Source organism: Temnothorax americanus, unplaced genomic scaffold (assembly GCF_048541705.1).
Source record: "Temnothorax americanus isolate GAGA-0224 unplaced genomic scaffold, ASM4854170v1 Scaffold1, whole genome shotgun sequence".
Classification (NCBI taxonomy): Eukaryota; Metazoa; Arthropoda; class Insecta; order Hymenoptera; family Formicidae; genus Temnothorax; species Temnothorax americanus.
The window spans coordinates 1,919,886-1,939,482 of NW_027509230.1; the positions used below are offsets into that span (position 1 = coordinate 1,919,886).

The 19,597-nt window shown below is 40.1% G+C and overlaps 1 protein-coding gene across 2 annotated transcripts in view; it reads right to left on the reverse strand.

The window, feature by feature from the left end:
• The window catches only part of Syt7 (Synaptotagmin 7), a 174,167-nt gene extending 159,135 nt beyond the window's left edge, over window positions 1-15,032 (reverse strand). For both annotated transcript variants that reach the window (XM_077403882.1, XM_077403872.1), the window contains exons 1-2: window positions 14,421-15,032; window positions 7,531-7,654 (exon numbers count right to left, since the gene is read on the reverse strand). The gene's annotated coding sequence lies outside the window, so the exon portion shown is untranslated. The remainder of the gene's footprint in view (window positions 1-7,530; window positions 7,655-14,420) is intronic.
• Between the last annotated feature and the right edge of the window lie 4,565 nt (window positions 15,033-19,597).

The window sequence follows — 19,597 nt, forward strand, 5'->3', positions numbered from 1 at the left end:
GAGAGAGCACGAGTCTTAATTGCCGAGATGTCTGACTTTAAACTTTTGAAAACTGCAACAACCATCAACGGTCTTCATTAATGAAAAGTCGATCTCAAACTTTTGGAACATGATCGTACTGTTAGGTCTCACATTTTACGTTACATTCTGCATGATAAAATAAACCATTGCGCAAATTTATATAGATAATGTAAAAAGACGCGTCAATACAGTCTATATGATGCCTGCGGCTTCAGTTTTGTTTATAATATGTATATAGATATCTTATCATCGATATATCAGCCGTAAAACCTTACAGTACGGCTATGACAACCAACGACCAATGTAAAATAAATATATAGAGAGATTTCCGAGAGGGAAAAGACGGTGCGATAAACACCGAATGGAAATGTCATGCAGTGAGCGCAGCCAAAGCCGACGCCGCGCCGCGCCGAGGTCTTATCCGAGTGACAGACGCCGCGGATACAAACCGAAAGCCCGAGAAAATGAAAATACAAGAACAAATTTTGTTTGACGGAATATAAAATTTTGGGGGCGCAAAAGCAGGTTGAATTATCTCAGTTGTCCTCCGAGCAAGATATACCACCTGACCTTTGAAAATCGATTATACCGAAAAAGCACTTAACAAATTGAAGCAACGCAAACTCGCAGACCGAAATCACTTTCCAGAGAAGTTTAAAAGCGTACATTCATTATCAACCGCGTCTCATTATTTTCGGCAATCAGTAGTAATCGAATACCGTGTTCATACTTCCACGATCTCATCTAACTTCGAAGTAACGTAGCGTTTCACCCGTTCCATTTTAATTCGAAGAGTTACATTGCTCCAAACAACCAACATATTGCAACTTATTATTATTCTATAAAGATATTTTGTCGAAACAGTAATGTAAAAAGTTAAAAGTCTTTTACGTCCTTTTACGTCTTTTACGTCATCTGAGATAATGTCTTACTTTCTGGAACAAAAAATTCCATTATATATTGTTTGTTCGAAACCGGCATTTTAAATTCAATTTGTAACAAGCATATAATTATTACTAATCTACTTTCATCGAGTAAAAATAATATTTTTTTCAAAGGAAGTAACTTTTTGCTCATGACGGGATTGATGACCGTTGAAGTTAATGCAAAAAGGTCACGCAAAAAAAATATTTCAACAATGGTATATACGGTTGACGCAGAACCGGCACCGGATTTGCCAGAAATTTGTGCGGCGTGGCCGTGAACTATATATTCTGCAAAAATTATCTTCGGTAACGTATCGCCGACGCACAGCGACGACATAAAAGAGACGCATCGCCACGTGTTTGAAATACAAATAACGAGTAATGTTATTTATAGTTACGCAGCGAAGCCATTCTCATTTGGGTATACATTATGTGCACGCGCGCGATGAATTTTCCACGTGCAATAACACAAACGAGAGATCATGCATGCCCCTTCAACGGCAACGCGGTATGTCGGTCACGCGGGTGTATAGAAATCGATTTTTAAAATGCCCTTTTATTTCCTAGGGGAGAACATATTTTACGGCGTAACTGAGCGAAACGCACCGTGACGGCCTGCATTTTATAACTAGATTTCAGCTAAAGTCGTTGCAAGAATGCTTATTTCAAAACTGTATTTTCCGCACAGCGGAAGCGTCTCCTCGTATCGAAAAATTCTTATTTAGCCTTTCAGTTATATATGTACCTCTGTAATAGCAAAATTATTTCACAGCCAAATTTCGCCAATACGATAATTGCTCAATTCCATTACCAAATGGTTCTAAGAAAAAAATGTACTATATTAAGTGATTTATACTTGTACATCGCACATTGTATGTCATTTTGGACATATGTATTATACGTACTTATATCGAGCTTCTCGCGTCAACAAGTAGAACGAGCTAATATTGATCGGACGATGATGTTATATCCTGTATTTAAGACATTTATTTTTAAGGCTAATCAATCAATATTACTCTCTGCCCAAACAATTATATATTGAGTATTCTAGCTTTGACATTTGATATGTTGGCTAATCACAGTGATGTTGATCGATAAAATTCAAAATTGTTATGTTTCCAATACTCCGGACAACCAAATTCGTCGCTTTTACGGATCGTATATCAAGATGTTTAAAATCTCCGTTGCATGACATTTTACCTCAATGCATATTTGCGCGCGTATATTTAGCTGCAACATCAGAGAAGCATCGCGTTTGGTCAAACCCCAAACGAGATTTTTTTTAGAGATTGCCCTCCGCAACGTACGTAAAATATATGTACATGCATAATATATATATATGACGTATTTTTTTATATTTAAAAAAAAATCATATATATACCTTAGAAAAAAAACGTGCGAGGAAATGAAAAATATTTTTTTTTTTATATGCGGACTGTTGTGCACGCTAAAAAATTGACGGAAACTTTTCAGATTAATTCTTTAAGGTGATTACCAGAACAGAGAATTGCGTCACGAATGCCGCGATGAGTGAAAGAACGGTTTAATTTCATCCATGTTACGCTCCACGAGCTGGGAGAGAAACAGTTACCATCTAACCGAAGACGTATCGGCGTCTTCGTTCTCGCTGAATATTTTAACCAGATCGCTTGAAGAAGCGCTATTGATGTAACACTGATAATACCGAATTAACTCGGAGCACTTGCATAATACATCTAACACCGGCTCCCCCGCGAGTTGGAGCTTTAAGGGATGGAAGCGTCGATGGAAATAAAACGCGATAGGGCCAAAATTCGAGCGTTTATTCATAGTTGACCCATTCTACTCGCCGGGAATCGTCAATACCGGAGTCGTAACCTTGACCGTTTCCCCTAATATAACGTATCATCTGCGCCTGATTGATGGATCCACGCCGCGGTAATCAGATATCTCCCCCGCGAATTGTTTTCCCTTCGTAACGAAGGGTTCCTCCTAATGTGGCGCCGTGTACTATCATTAAGATAAACAAGTACTATATCGATCTGTCACGAGGAGCTTCGCAGGACGGCAGAATGATATTTTCATCCCAGGTTCCCGTCCCCAAGATATATGCTTGCGCGTTTCGTGGCATATTGATCAGTTCTCCCACAAACTCTCGCTTGCTCCGCTTAAAAAAATTGTTCAATAATGTAGTTATCGAGTAAGCACGGTCACATTGTAAATAATGTCCATCCTCCTGCACGTTACGACTCGGGAATTCCTTACGACACAACATTCAAGGCGAGAAATTGCTTATTCTCTTTAACGTACGCTAATGGACATGTAATTGTAACGAATTTTAAGAGGGTAGACAAGCAAAACATTTATAAAAGAATATAGAATTATATGTGCCAAAGCTTCAAATACTTAGAATTTTTTATTTCTGAAATATTTAACTTAAAAAAAAAGGTCTATTTTTTCGCGCTTCAAGATTGTCTATCCCCTTAAAATATAGAAGTTAAAAAAATTACCGTTTTTTTAATTCTAACATAAAAATAGGATTTAGACGTAGAATTTAACTTCTCTCGTAGGTTCGCGATAAGTATACTTGCTGTATATATTTCGATCTACATTACAAATAAACATTTAGATTCACCCTTGGAAACGGATATCCCGTTTTTCTATTTTTATTTCCCCAACAATATCAGGGCGCGAAAGGTTGAGCTTGGAAGGTTCGCGACACAAAAATTCCAGCAATGTTATAGCCAATTAAAATTAGCGCCATATAATTGGCAAGACACATACATTTGTATCCATATCAGAGTGTTCTTGTTTTTCTTCGCATTTAATGGGATAACAATGGAGTAACAACACGCCGGCCTGTCCTACTCGGTGAAAACTGTGTTCGTACACGGCCCACATCCGTCGTAGCGACTTAGGCCCGTAGCATGTATACTTATATCACCCAGTTTCCTCGAGGCACAAGGTCCCTCGTTATACCCCACGTCGATTACAACATTTATAGCCGTTCGACTACATTGCTCCATCCAGCCAACTAGCCGGCTGATGTTGCTCTCCATACAATGTCGGACACCATACGCATACAAGCGCGCGTGCTTTGACATCAAACCAGTACTATCTAATTAAGCTGCCTTTTCATATGTATTTATGGAAATTAGTTAACGGCACATTGGCGCCGCGGCAAAATAACATTGATAATAACATTAATAACTTTGTGTTGTACGAATATGTAACAGGTCATGCGTTTTAATCGGAATACATAATGCGAAATAATTACGAGACAAAAAGATAAAATCTTCTTTTGCTTTTTCATTCTCGGCGGAAATATAGAAAAGAGTATCGCGATGCGAGCGATCGACAGCGTTTGAGGCAGAATTTGACAGCTATCTTTCGATCTCTCACTGGAGTTTGACGCCAGAATTTGACAGCTATCTTCCGATCCGATCGGCAGTTCGTAAATTACGGCGGATGTGGAATACACGCGCTTTACCGGCGCGGGCGTCCCTTCGGCGTCGGCGTGACTTCGCACGTACCTCCGATGGAGAGACGCAAATGGAACAAACAAATTACCGCCTCGCGATAACGCGGACGTATACACGGAGCGGAACAAGCCGGAAGGACTTCCATCAAAACTCGTTAATTCGAATACGAACCCCGGAGTGGAGAGGGCTGAGAAATTGCGTTTATATCCCACAGGGATAATTTCAATCTCCCTCGTTGCTTATTGAAAGGCGGCCTCGGGACAGGACATATACTTTTCGCAGCGGGTGATGAATCGCGTTATACCAGAATACCTTAGTTTATGTAACAATGACGGGCGAGGATTCTTCCAAGCCGAACACGCCCGTCCATTCGGGACATTACGGCTCTGCATTAAGGCTCTTTCTTATCGACGCCTCGTTATCGCGTGCACGATAAATTATAAAGCCCGAGGCGAGAGAACGAGGGGGAGGGAGGCATTAACGTGTCATCGGGACACGGCAGCATAATAAATAATTCAACGAGGCAAATAAACTTAGCGCATATGTCGTCCCAAGGAAGGGAATTTACTTCGAATCCTGACATGCGATGCATTCCGGTATTTGCGTATTTCGTATCTATCAGCCGTGACCGAGAGAGAGGATATCGATTCTATCGTTGGGATTAGGAGAACGGTAAACCGGTAAAGAACAGTTATAGCTCAATCAAGTACAATGACCCGAGGTAATTGCGTGCAAAAATGTGAAAACTATTAAACTAAAGCAGATTGTATAATTTATTTCCCTTAACTTCCTCCTTTAAAACTTTATAGAGGACATTTAAGTAAGACAAAAGAAACGTGAAATCTATTGAGAGGAATGCAGAGATTTTATATTCTACGAAGAAAATCAAGCAATGTATCTTTCCATTCTTCACACGATCTGCAAAAGTTAACATTAAATACAGTTTGGAAGAACAATTGAGAAATGTGATTCAAAATAACATCAATAAAATTTATGTTTCTCGCGTGAATTCAATGATTCGCCGCAACAAGGCGATGTATCAAAAATGGCAAAGAAGTTAAATAATACATAAGAGACTGAAAGAAAGATTGCTTCAGTTAACGTACTATCTCGTTTATTAAATATTCCATTAGTAGAACGACTTCTGCCGGTATACAAGAACTCGGTAAACTTCAGATCTACGCTGAAATCGATTTCGAATTACGTGACGAACAAATCGCTTTCGCCGATATCTATCCCCCTGAAACTGCCCGAGTAATTTGCACAGCAACCGTAAAATCAGCGATTTCCCGATTTAAAAATATCACGCGATTTTTCAGCTCAGACCTCGGTACAGCCGGAGGAGGATGCTAAAGTCGAGATCAGCCGTGCGTGATCAAATTGTGACGGAACGCGGTGGAAAATGCGGCGGTTTGATCTCGCGCGAGTCGACGAGATGCACGGCAGATCCGCGAGAGATATTTCACCGCTGTTGGAAGTTACGGCACAGACTTTCGCGCATATGTATAGCTCCAGCCGTGCTCTTAACGACGCGCGCTGCCGATTCAGAACTGATCGCGCGAACGCGATGCCGGGCCAAAGAGAGACAGGGAGAAATCAACCGTGAAAATAGGTAGCTTTATGTATATATCTTACGTGTGGTACGTATGATACGTGCGAGCCTACGCGGAACTGAATATTTCAGAAATATTCAAGCTGCCTCGCGCACCAACTCCGTTATAACACGCGTGTTTTTTACCACTGTTCCGTGAAATAAAAATAATACGCGTGCAAAACTGTGCCAGATTTATCGGAAATTTTTAATTTAAGAGACAATTTATTTAGTTAATAATATATAAATTAATTAATTTAATTAATTACTTGTATATATGCAATTATACTTAATTCACTATTATTCTCTATATATAGAGATCAGAGACCACGGAATTCAAAGAATTTGCATAAACATCTATATTCTATATCGATGTATTGTCCTTAATTCCGTACGACATTCTATCCTTCATTAAAGACTATTGTGCTCGGAGATGTGCCTGAAATTGGTGGCATGCCTACACCAAAGTGGACTTATGCCTGTGGTTTCCAGTTATAAAGTCATAATACAGGTCGGCTAATCAAGCTCAACTTTTGCGGCAAGAAGCTATCAAACGTGTGGGCCGTTATGGGGAAATATAGATTGGATCTTTCTCTTGTGCTTTCTTACACAACATGTAAAACGCGCAATGAGAAACTATAGCCACAAAATGAAACAGACGTCTATCTTTATACAACACACGCGCTGAGATCAAACGTAAAATGTTCTTCGGGCGGCGCAAAAAATATCGCTGCCGTAAAATTAAATAAACTCGGTTCGCATTTTAGACGTTCCTTCAGAAAATTATTTAACTCATTGTTAGTCAGAAACAGATTTGTCAAAATAAATCCGTTTCTCCATAAATATATAAACAAAGAGAGAGAGAGAATAAGTGAAAGACAGAGAATAGAATGTCACCCTTCTTTATGTAAATCTATACACAATCTATATATAGTCTATTATATCTGCCTACATTAGCCGCGGGAGAGGGGAAATATGCGATCAATAATATCGATTTCCTGTAGCGAAATTTAGTTTTATCCCGCATTGGCGAACAATGAATCACACACCGTCATTTCCCGTGTATTTAGGATAAAATTTACGTTAACGGCGACGACATTTCCGCCCGCGTATATACGCGTTCAAGTAGAAAATCGCTCCTATTGAAAATGTCACGCTCTGAAAATCGCATTCAGCGATTCGCGCGCGCTGAGCTTGGCCTAATTCTCGAATAAGTGGCTACGCGTAAGCGTGAAATATATCACGTCCCCAAAGCGTATTTATATATATTTTTTCTTCGTACCAAAGAGACATTTTATATTACCACGTTCAGAAACGTTCGTTCTTTCGACGAATCGCTATTCTCTCTCGTGTTACACCGCGAAAAGTTCGCGGGCGTTATATGTACGCAGCTCATGATTAATGATTCTTTGGATTGCGATATTTTCGATTCGCCGCCCCCAGAGAAGCGAAATTCGCACTTACGAGCGCGGATAAACGTGATTAAAGATGATATTGAACGGATGTTGAACGACATGTTCGCACGACTTACCGATAATTCGAGGATGCAAGCCTATCCTATCCTAGATCCTCATTGAAGCTCGAAAAGGGCGGGTGGGATGGAGCCCGTCCGACGAGATAATGCGCGTTTACATTCTCCGGGAAGTGGAAATCACCTGTAAAGAAAGACAGTGATTTATCAAGGGCTTCCGTAACGAAGCTCGAGTATTCTACTGCAATCCGTGTCGTTTAAGAGTTTAACGTTTTAAACCTGCATAAACCTTTTAATGGCTAATACCTTTAGCTATTTACATTGCAACTTGAACTTTATCGAAGGGGAATAAAAAAAAATTCTTGTTAAAAATATATTTTTTTGTGTTATAGAAAAATAAAGAGTTTAAATTAAAGCTATAAAAGTATTTTTTTTAAATATGGTAAATCTCTAATTCAAAATTTTCGAGTCGAAATATATCGTCGATATAAATTCTATTTTATAACCGATTTTTAGGACGGAGGCTAAAAGGCCATTGGGTTCAAGCGCCAGTATTATTTTTACAAGTTTACTTAATTCTAGATCGCGTGGTATAGTCACGAGAGTCTCTCGGGAAAAATTCAATACATCTCCTCATAATGACAAGCCGGTGTCTTACCGAGACACACGCTCGCATAATTAATACTTCCACAATCAATAACGGGTAGAGTGACGCGCGAGGGAAGACGCGAGGACGAGACGGGGTCTTCGGGTCGGCGCGGCGCTGCGATCTCCAAGGAGCATCGCGTTGTCATTCCGCGTGCCCTCGAGAACGATGTTCATCTCCGTGAGGCCCGCCACCACACACGGCCGGTTAGCTAGAATCTGAGAGACTCGCCAAATGTGCGATTCTCACGAGGGATAATTTAAACTCGCTCATCCGCGCAATTCCGCCGTGAATTCGGTGAGTTCGGCCGAACCGTGTTCTCTCACTCTCACCCAACTTGGTCCTCGAACTCCGCTCGCGCGTGCCCGCTCGAGACCCTCGCGGCGTATATACGAGCACGTTACGAGCAAAATAGCGTGCACGTCGCGCGCGGATGCGACGTATATAAAACCGCGTATCGATTACAACGCGATATACGCTCCATATTCCATATTCCATTCCATTTGCGCGGACGAACGGATCGGCCCGGCAATTAAGCGAAGTAGCTCAATTGTTCCGGCCGCGGCGTTCCCCGTGACAGCTATACGCGCTGTCGATAACGCTCTATAATGCCATGTGGAAGCTAAAATATATGTTACGCGCGTCGCGGCCGACACGTACACGTACGCACACGCCGGCGTCTGTCGGAAGCTAACGCGCGAATGTCACGGCTGATGGATGACAAAGTATAAGACTTCGCGCTACCGTTATACGACATATGATAATGGATCTCCGAATCGATGTCGCGAAATGTACAAACGTGTTCAGTCTATTATTAGCTATAGGCAGAAGAGCCTCGTGTGTAGATATTAAATTTTAACGACTCAAGTGAAGAAGCAATCGTCGTCGTTTACTGTAATTTTTCAATCTTGAACGCTTTTTACAACTAAGCCTAAAATGGAAATTCGGTTGAAATAAAGATTTGAAAAGCAGACCTAAAAGTAAAAAGTTTAATCATATCGTTCAGCTTCCCCAAAATTCAACTCGTGTAAAGCGTATTTAATCTCTAAATATTTATGATAAATAAATATTAAAATTAAAGAGAAGATATTTAAACTCTAAATTGGTCGATTTTACAATGCGGCGCTAGTTTTGCGTCAAGTTATTACGATCTCCTTTCTTCGATATTGCCAATTAGACGTAGGGATAAAATATTATAGAATTCATAATTCATTGTTCACACTGTAATTCTTCAATCTTCAATTATACATTTTCACGACTAATTCTGAAATAGAAATTCGGTTGAAGCAGAGGTTCATTGTAGTTAAGTGAGAAGTTTAGTATTTTTTTTTATCGTTGTGCCGCCTCCTCGAAGCTCAACTCGTGAGAAGCATATTCAATCGTTCAAATTGGTTAAGTTTACAATGCGCGAGTTTTGCGCAAAATTATCACAATTTTCTTTTTTCAATATTGCCGTTTAGACATAGAAATGAAATATTATGTTAAATAAGGCAGAAAAACTTCGTGTGTAAAGGCTCCGTTATGTTAAAGTTTAACGACTCGAAGACACGGAAGTCCATCCTTTATCGTAATTTTTCAATCTTCAATCTTCAATCTTCAATAGTTCTAAAATGGAAATTCGGTTAAAGTAGAAATTCTTTGAAGCTAAGTAAGAAGTTTCGTTTTATCGTTCAGCTGCCTTCCCGAAGTTTAACTCGCGAGAATATTCAATCGTTAAGTATTATCGGTACCTAGATTCGATAAGAGAAAAATAAATTCCAAATTGCTCAACTTTAAAGCGCACAAATTTTTCGCCAAGTTGTCGCGAGCTTCCTTCTTCGACGTAGTCATTCGGATATAAGGATAAAATGCCAATAAGGCAGTAAATATTGCTTCACGTACGACACATGCGCTATGTTAACGTGTAATGATCCGTGCAGAACATGAATCTGGCGCATATTCTCAAAACATTCCCTTTTGAGGTACAGCGACTTTTATTTGTTGCATGAGTCTCATAGTGGATGTATAAAGTGACCTCCATTAGCAGTCACGCAGCGCCGTCGTGTCATTTGCTACTTCACGCGTGTGTGGAAAATTTATATCGAACGCGTGTAAGCATATAAATTCTTAAACAAAAAGCACCTCCACAAAGTGCTCGATTAGATATACGTCTCTGACGATGTCGTCTCTTCAATCTTTTCTTCCAAGTGCAACGTCTTATAATTTTATTAATCGCTTCGATCACATTTCATTTCATCATGGGGGGCTAGACTTCCGATTCAAGAAGCAAATTTCAAAAATGCATAAATCGCACGTTTGTTCCCGACAGACAAAATTCGAAAACCCGGTTCGCACTATTAATCAAACGCCTTGTCAAATATGCTTATTAAGAGGGTACTGCAATAACAGTGTCTAATGAAGATTCCCCATCGTCGAGGGAGCAATCGAGAAGTACCCGACCTACATAAATAGTGACTATAGATGATTTTCGTGCCCGGCCTTGAAATCACGCAAGGGATAGTCCCGCATATTCAGTCAGACAAGCAATAACGAACGCGCCGAAGGGTGCATGTGAGAAACGTTTCGACAGCGGAAGCAGACCGAACATTTTCGCGCAAACTGAAAGTAACATCCGTTTAATCAGTCGAGCAGCGAAATCAGGAATTCTGGCGGACTTATTTGCTGCTGTAGCAAATGCTTGCAGCACATCGGATGTAATAAGGACGCATGGCATCTCCGCGGCCGGGCCGCGGTTGAGCAATTTAATTTATGCGGCGGCGCTAGAAATCGAGCCGAGAACGTCGTTTGTGTCGATATAAGTAATCGCTGAGTGCACTTAAGAGGGTCCGTTAAGAGAATCCAAATTGAAGATCGAAATGTTCCTGCGCACGACTAACGCGACTTGACACGGAAAGATATTTAAAGCCGATTATATTTTAGCGATTAATTCTGATTAACGCGGGACGTTGCGTAATTACTTTCATAATTAATTCCCTATCTTAGATATGCCGTATTGTTACGCACTTTTTCACTCAATTCGCGCAAATTACTTTGCTCGCTACTTAACTTCCCGTTAATATTCCGCAATGTTAGTCCGCGAATATATCAAGATAGGTATATGGCAATTATTCCGACTCTCCCGGAGCGACTGCGCAAGAATTTCATTGGCCGTGCCGCTTAGATTTGCGTTTGTACTTATTTATGCGTCATACGTCAGCGGCAGCCCTTCCGTGTCGCTATTGCGCTGTACGACGTTCGTTTACTAAACACGTTTACCCCAATTGCAAGTTTAATGCAACTCGTAAATGTGGAAGTCGAAGAAATGCAAATAGCTCATTGCAACATTTGCAACAATATCCTCTCGTCTTGGTTCTCGGATTCGTACATTCGTAGTTTGCCAACAGGTCTCATTTCGTATATGACAAACGAAAATTTTGTCCGCGCACAAGGCGACTGGCAAATCACCACCGTTTATTAATTTTGGCCAATGATGTGAGTTTAATTCATTCGGAATCGCGCACTAATAAGCATTCGTACCACGCAAAGGCAAACGAGTTCTCTCATTGTCAGTCTGTACTCTCACAGGAGTTAATTGAAATATGATTGTCTACGATTTACTTCTAAATATATGTTAGTATAACTACACGTTGATTAATGAAAACGATGCAAAACTGTAACAGCCCATCCACGAGTTTAAGTATAAATTAAATAAAAAATTTTTGAGTTTTATTTAAAACCAGTCATGCACATTGCTCATCTCTTTTCGGTTTAATAGCTTAATTCATTTTTGCGCGATTAAATATTAAAATCCATTTTAGACGATTTACAATTTACATCAGAATTTTAAAATAAAATTTTTATATTCATAACTTTATTTATATTTTGATATATATTTTATATTCTGTTCTCCAAATGTTTTTCAAATTACACGGTATATAAAATTATAAATGGAATTCTACTAGTTTCTGACACAAATAGCTCGTGTAAAGCAGGATTAGGCGAAAAACGAAAATACGTAAATTTATATTACTATATAAAAGAGACAGTGTTTTGCTCTCATAATCGCGGCATCATTTGTTATCGGGCATTGCGTCACTTCCTTCCCGTTCACGTTTCAAGTACAGGTTTCAAGTCCAAGTTTCAAGTACAGGTCAATCTTATTGAAAAATGGATGCACATTGTTTTCTATGGCATTTAAAATCGATTCTTCTCAGTTAAAATGCCATGACATATAAAAATGTCAACCAACGGTCTTCAAATTGTTGAAAATGAACAAATAATGAGACGTGAATATTTCATATACCTGTTTCAATTCAAAGTGAAATTAATTTTAACAAAATTTTAATTGGCAATTTAATTATTTGGATATCGAATATCGAAACTGGAAGAGATCGCGACGGATAATTTCCCCTCTTTCGGCATTTTCGCCATAAGAAACTTGCGGAGGGCAACAGGGTGTCCGCGCCGATTATAGGATATTCTGTTTAAGCACCGACAGTCGCAGACAATATATGCCCGTCTGGCCGGCCTGGCTATCCAACCCTTCCCGACTCTCCCGAGACCGAGCTGCGATAACTTCGTCCTGGCGGGCGAGCTGGAAGAACGGATAGATAAAATATCAACGAGATAGCGCCATGTAGATAAGCCTTAATTCCGTGAATATATATTATGACACTTCGCGACGAAACCCTCGACCTTGTTCGTTCCAGCTCACAATCTACGCGCGCGACGAGACCACCGACTAAGCGTGGAGAAGAGTTTCTTTTTTTTCTAATATAAATACGCTATAAAAGGGGCATACACGACGGGCGTAAACTATCGATTTGTTGTTCTCGAATGAAGGCGGTTCGACGTAATCAGCGGCGCTCGCAAAAAACTGGTTCGCGGCTCGCCACCGGATGTAAAGTGAAATAGCCGTTCTTATCGCCGTGGCACGCTCCATTAAGGTGAGAATATGTATGTCAGCATGGATATCTACCGATACTATCGAGAAAGACCCTCCTCCACAGAGACGTCGATTAGTCCACTTTTCCGATAAGTGGTCGCCTTAGGTGAAGATTTTGCATATAATGTATTGTCTTGCAAACATACGAGATTTCCCCAAATCGTGATATCCCATAAAGTTTAATGGCCACGAGTCGCGCCTCGTGAAATCGCGCGTTTCCCGCTGGAGCACGGCTGATCAATTAATTCGTCGAATTGATAACCCAATATTTCTGCAGGAATCGAATTAATTGCCCGTAAAACGTACGGGAGATTGAAAAGAGATTTTAGTGAGTGTATCACGCTATTATTTATTTTCTCGCTGTTATTTCTGTTAGCTCTCGTTTTAATCGTTTTACATGTAAATTTTTCGAAAAAGCGGGCCCGCGGGCGGGTTTTTCTTCTCGGAGATATTTAATCGACATAGAATAAGAGGACGCGACGAAAAATGCAATGTGTACATATGTAGGAGCAGTTATTATCGATACCCTTGCAATGAACAGATGGCAAGATTACCTACATGTCCAAGTCCATTAATCAGAAGTGCATCTCGTAATGAAGTTTTCGAACGTAATAAAGTTCCGTTCGAATGTCATCGCAAATAATGTCCCCGTGCAAATAATAGATTTTGCCGACGGCGGCAAATTAATTCTGCTCGACGAGCGCGATAAATTTTACGATCGTGGCTAACGCGTCACCTCATTTTTTGATAACTCCAAGTGCATGCAACAATCTACATCACGCCGTGCAGTATTTACGAGCGTAACCCGAAGAAAGTCGTGTGTCAAAGAATTTTGTCCCTCGTGATATATAAACGTATTACCGGAGCTCGGAGCGGTATATTTTTAAGGATCAGGTGTCGAATTTATCGTTGCGGTACGCGAAAATCTATGGTCTCGATACCCTCGACACTCTCGGTATCGAAATACGCCGGATGAACCTGAAGCATCAATACCGGGGGTACTCGTAAAACCAATCGAATACGAATTTGCCGCAACCGACTGCGAAATGAGTTTTCGATCATTCGATATGACTGAAATGGCCGTAAGGTACACCGAGTACCCGAGACCGGTTGGTACCAACGGTTTCGGTTACTCCAATCGCACGGGAAAATAAGATTCATTTTTCCGCCGCCAGGTTTTAACGCAGCTTTGAAGCCGGAAACCTTGAACCATCGCAATCACCCACGTCCAAAGTCGGATTCGGTCGGCGGGAGCGGATTCGGATCGAAGATCGAGTACCCGGGGGAAAAGAATCGGGTACTCGCGCACCCCGCGCGCGGCTGGCGGCGCAAAAGTGAAGGACGGGGGAGTTTTATTACGGGGATACTCCGGATACTCACACGGAAATGGGGTACGGTGCGCCGCGCGAGAGAAACGCGCACCGGCCGTGGCTCGCCGATGGAGGGGCACCAGCGTTCACTTGGCGCGGGTGCACGTTTTCACGGGCAAACACCTCCGGGGGTACACACTCAAGCGGCGCACGATGTCTCGCTGCGTATCATGATGATCGACGGAGACCAACAGTCACGGGAGATAGTCCTCGCGATAAACGCGCGCTACCAACGCGGAGACCAAGAAGGAGAACCGTCGAAGGAGAGTCGCGACTTTGATAGAGCGACAACGACAGGCCAAATGGTGGAAGCGTTTGGCGGTAGACGATATTAGGGGTGGCTTATTGGGAGGAATTAAGGGAGATATGGAAAGAGCGAAAGGGACGGCGAGTAACAGAAAGAAAGAGAATAAGAAAGGGAGGGAGAGAAAGAAAGAGAGAGGGAGGGAGAGAAAAGAGAGAAAGAGAGAGGATGAGAGAAAAAGAGCAGAAAGGGGTGGGAGTGTGCCGAATCGTGACGAATTACGGCCGGTCACTGATTGTTACAAGAAGGGTGTAAGGAGGTAGTACCCCGATAGTGAGAATAGATTGATAGACAACCGCGTGGCAGCTAGAGTCGCGACGCACTGCTGCTTCGCGGCTTGCGAAGCCCCCACCATGGATTTTCACGAGCTCGCCTCTCGTTCCCACTCACCCCCGCGCGCATGGTCAACCCCCACCTGGCCGTCGGCGCACCAGCCGAACTACGGGCACCTCCACCTCGCAAAGCTGCCCCGACCACCACACCCCCCGCGACTTGCACACGACTTGTTTGCCCCCGAAGGCTTCGCTCTTGCAAACGGCACGGCGCGGTCCTAGCAAAACGCGGAAGCGGAAAGTCGACGCGAAATTCGCGCGATCTCTTATTCGCCCCCGATCCACCGACTCCGTACGACACCCGAGTCAAAAGCGACTCACGCGCCTTGAAAAGCGCCGTAAACTCCGCCGTAAACGGGGTCCGAAAAACTTAATCGCGCAAAGTACGGAATTGCATTGCGGCGCGAAGTCGACAAAGGCGGTACTTTTAGGTCATCTCGCGAGAAGAAGAAAATGGCATTATTATTTTATTACCTTTTATTTACCTCTCGTCGATTTGCATGTCCCAAAATATAATACGCATTTTTACATTCCTTTTTTTCGAATTTTGTGATTTTTTTAAATCTCTCAGTGGCACATTTTGTAGTATACTTTGTATCCCGCATACTATATACTGGTTTTTTTACTCTTTCTCGTTTATTGTCCAGAGGATAGAAGATGCAGCTTGCCAATAGTTGACAAATTTTTATTTCGAGATATCGTCCAATAAATTCAGCTAATTTTAACTTTTTTTTACAGACGTCAGTTTTTACTATGTTTTATCATATCTTGTTACATTATATCATATAATGTAATTGCAACAATATTTATCCGTGTAATCTATTTCTCTCGGAATAATTACTCTCTCTACTACAACTCTGGTTATCGACACATTAGTGGATTGACACCACGACCATTCACAACCACTTCGCATTCCAACGATGCCGTTACCGAAAGGATTAAACTAGCTGAATGCAGAACAGACGGATACCAGCGTTGAATCGTAGGTTTAGCTATGTTAGCCCGAGAAGAAAATGGAGAAGCTTATAGTGGTATTCCGATCTTCAATTTAACAGTTCTACCAAGTATACTTGACTATTAAATAGTTTCCACAAGGTACTAACTCTCTCTTCCGTGCGCTAATTTCGTATTCTTAACTCTTGTCAGAGGATACTTAACATACTTTAATCGAAGTTGTAGTATATAACATTAGAATAATAAGGTGTTCGCTTCCAGCATTAGACCTATATGTACTCAAGGTGGAATCATGGTGGAAGTAATAAGGTGTGCTTATGCGCACGTTTCTTGCAATATCCAATCACAGAACGTGACAGAAGTCCGCCATGTTTTTTTAATTTTGGTAGGAGATTCAAACGGAAACACACCGACACAAGAATCTGTTAGTATGAGTTCAAAATGGACGATTTTTGTCACGATGCGCAGAACAGACGAAAATGTGTCCGCAATACGAGCACACCTTATTACTTCCACCATGGGTGGAATAACAGTCCTTATTTAAGGCGAATCTATAAAGACTTTAATATATTAGAATATATAACTTAAGATAAATATTAAAAAAGTGAAAATTCATTACATTAGCAAGTGCACACTAATTATATTAATATATTTTCTGTAAAACGTTACCTTACTAAAGTAATTATGAAAATTAATAATGTTTTAATATATTTTATCTAAATATTTCACCTAGTAAAAGAGACAGCGTCATATAGGACGTGTAAATATAATACAACTAAGCAAACACCGATATACGTATAACATAATCGTCATACATAACGAAATATAACACGTAATATAATATATTGATTCGAAACAACCTTATTGTCTCGCAAATGTCAGATTCCTGACTCAATTCTGAGACGATTTTTTTCTGTACCAAAATTTTTTCCGAAGCTTAGCTTTCGAATTATAAAATGAAATGGGGAACTTTCTGGCAAGCGACACAAGTCGACACAAGTGTCGTTTTGTCTTTATTACTCATTGCTAATAAAGAATGATAGAACGACGTGTCGACTTGTGTCGTTTGCCGGAAAGATCCCATAGTTACCTTATTACCTTATTACGGGCCAGGTATGTATAGGAGGTAGACCGGGGCGGCGCGACTAACCGTCTGCTGCATGTAATCCATTAGCAATTCACTCACTCGCAGAGATAATAGCATGGTACATCGAGAATTTCTTGTCGCGTCGATGCGAAAATGATCACGGCTCACGGAGGCGAGGAATGAGGTGCCTGCTGCGATCAGCTGATCGCAGAAACCGCCTCACCTAAGTGCCGCCCCTGCCTATCTCCCGTACTCGGCTTGTAATAAAGTAACTACTTCTTTTTATAACTCGAAAACTAAGATTGGGTACAGAATTCGTCTCAGAACTAAGTCAGGAATCTGATATTTGCGAGACAATATGGTTGTCCCGAATCACCCTGTGTATAACGTGTAAGTTACATGCAATGTAGATGTTAGACTAATTTCCCGCTCATACGAAATTGCAACAATGTGACAGATGTCAATATAACATATCAATATATAATAATTTCAATATACATTAATAAAAGGTGATTACATAATTTCGACATTAATTAGGTATATTACGTGTTATTCCTGTATTACGTATAGCAGTTATATTTTGTGTTTGCTTGGAATTAATATATTTAATACAACAACAGATAACGCGACAATAATAAAAAGAATATAACAATATAATTAATTAATAACAAATAATATATTTATTTCGTTGATGTGTCAAGCTTATTTTCGTCTTTCCTAATCCAGAGCGGTATGGCGATCAGAAAAGCTGTCGACGAATTCTCGAGACCGAGATTGCTGCTTTAAAATTCTCCTGCACCGACACCACCCACGTAGAGTAAAAGTTGGATGCCACGGCCTCGTTTAATCGCATAACGGAGAGCGAGCGCGAATAAGGCAGTAAATGGAAGTCGCAGGCGGGCTCGTTTAATCCTCGGTCAAGATTTAACCTATGGGGGTTAGTCTGATTCGCACTTAACAGCCCTCAGCTTGATTATGCGTTCACTTTGGGACTACTAATTAAACAGGCTTGCTGCAACGAATCGATCGATCTTGAAACTTCAACTGGGCTCGACCACTTGCTAACGGTCAGTCTGACCAAGATTGATATTTCGATCGCGCTGTCTCATCCTGAACGAGCGATAAATCCCCCATTTCGCTTTGTGGAGAATATAAAAGAACACTGGCAATAGACATATAGAGTAGAGATTTGCCGCAAACATCGAAATACTTCTTTTTATCCTTAGTCGCAGTCATCCTTTTTGTCAGAGATAAAAAACTAATAGACGCGATGTTACACTACACACAATGACACAATATATTCTAGATAAAAATTTTGATAAAACCTAAATTCAATTAAAAATCAAAAATCAATATGGTTTGATTTCTTTTTTCAATATATTAAGATAATTTTTTTTCGATACAGACATTGAATGTAATCGATATTATTGCGTAATATCTTGTATCACGTTTATTGATTTCTTCATAATCACTTTTAATCAAATTATTTCTTTGAATGACGTTGATTCTATTCGGAATTTTTCTATTGGAAACTTTCTGTAATTACGTAATTTACTAAAACTTGAGTTTTTCAACAAACGTAACTTATATATCAAAACTATAGCAAAACTGGCAAACGGAAAATCGAATTTAACATAGACACATATCACATTCCGACTGACTATGAGATATCGCAATCTCGAATCGCAGATATTTTTCTCCGAATGAATATCGATGTATATAATATGAAAAACGCGACTCTATCATCAAATACCTTTCTTCGCCTCTTCTGCACTTTTAACAATACTTTTTTGTGCTTTATTAATCGCCATTCTGCATGGTCGCGTTCTTTTTTTATCAAGAGTAAAAGCTAGATTGAACCAATCCTACAATGTAACGTTCTGACACAATATGTTGCGCAAATTTAAATACAAATCAAAATACAAATCGATTAAATTTCTTCAATGTATTGAGACAATCTTTGATATAGACATTATACATAACTAGATTACACACAATATTTCATATTGCAACACCGTTTTAGGTTTCTTTACAAAGGTTATTATTTGTAACGTTTTTTCGATTTATATTGCTTCTATTCGTAGAAAGTTTCTATATAATCATCTTCACTTTCAGATTCGTTAAAGTCTTTTAATAAATTTTTAAGCTTAAGCTTCTTAATAAATTTTCGCGCGTATACTATTGTTACTTTTCAAATTTGTTTTTATTATCGTTCACATTTTTTTATATATATTTTTAAATATGTGCTTACAATTATGCAAAAAGACTTGAGAGTGTATCTGTATTACTCTTAATAGTTTTCAAAAGAAAGGGAATCAATGCGCGAGACAAATAGCGTACAATAATGGTGAGTTACTGGTAGGAATGTTTTCATATTAATATTATGGACGTAATAAATTTCATCAATAATATTTATCGTGTGAGAGTCGCGTAAGAGAATCAGCAAAACAATTATTATTTATTATTAATAAATGTTATCAATATTTGTCAACTATTTACAAGTGCGATAA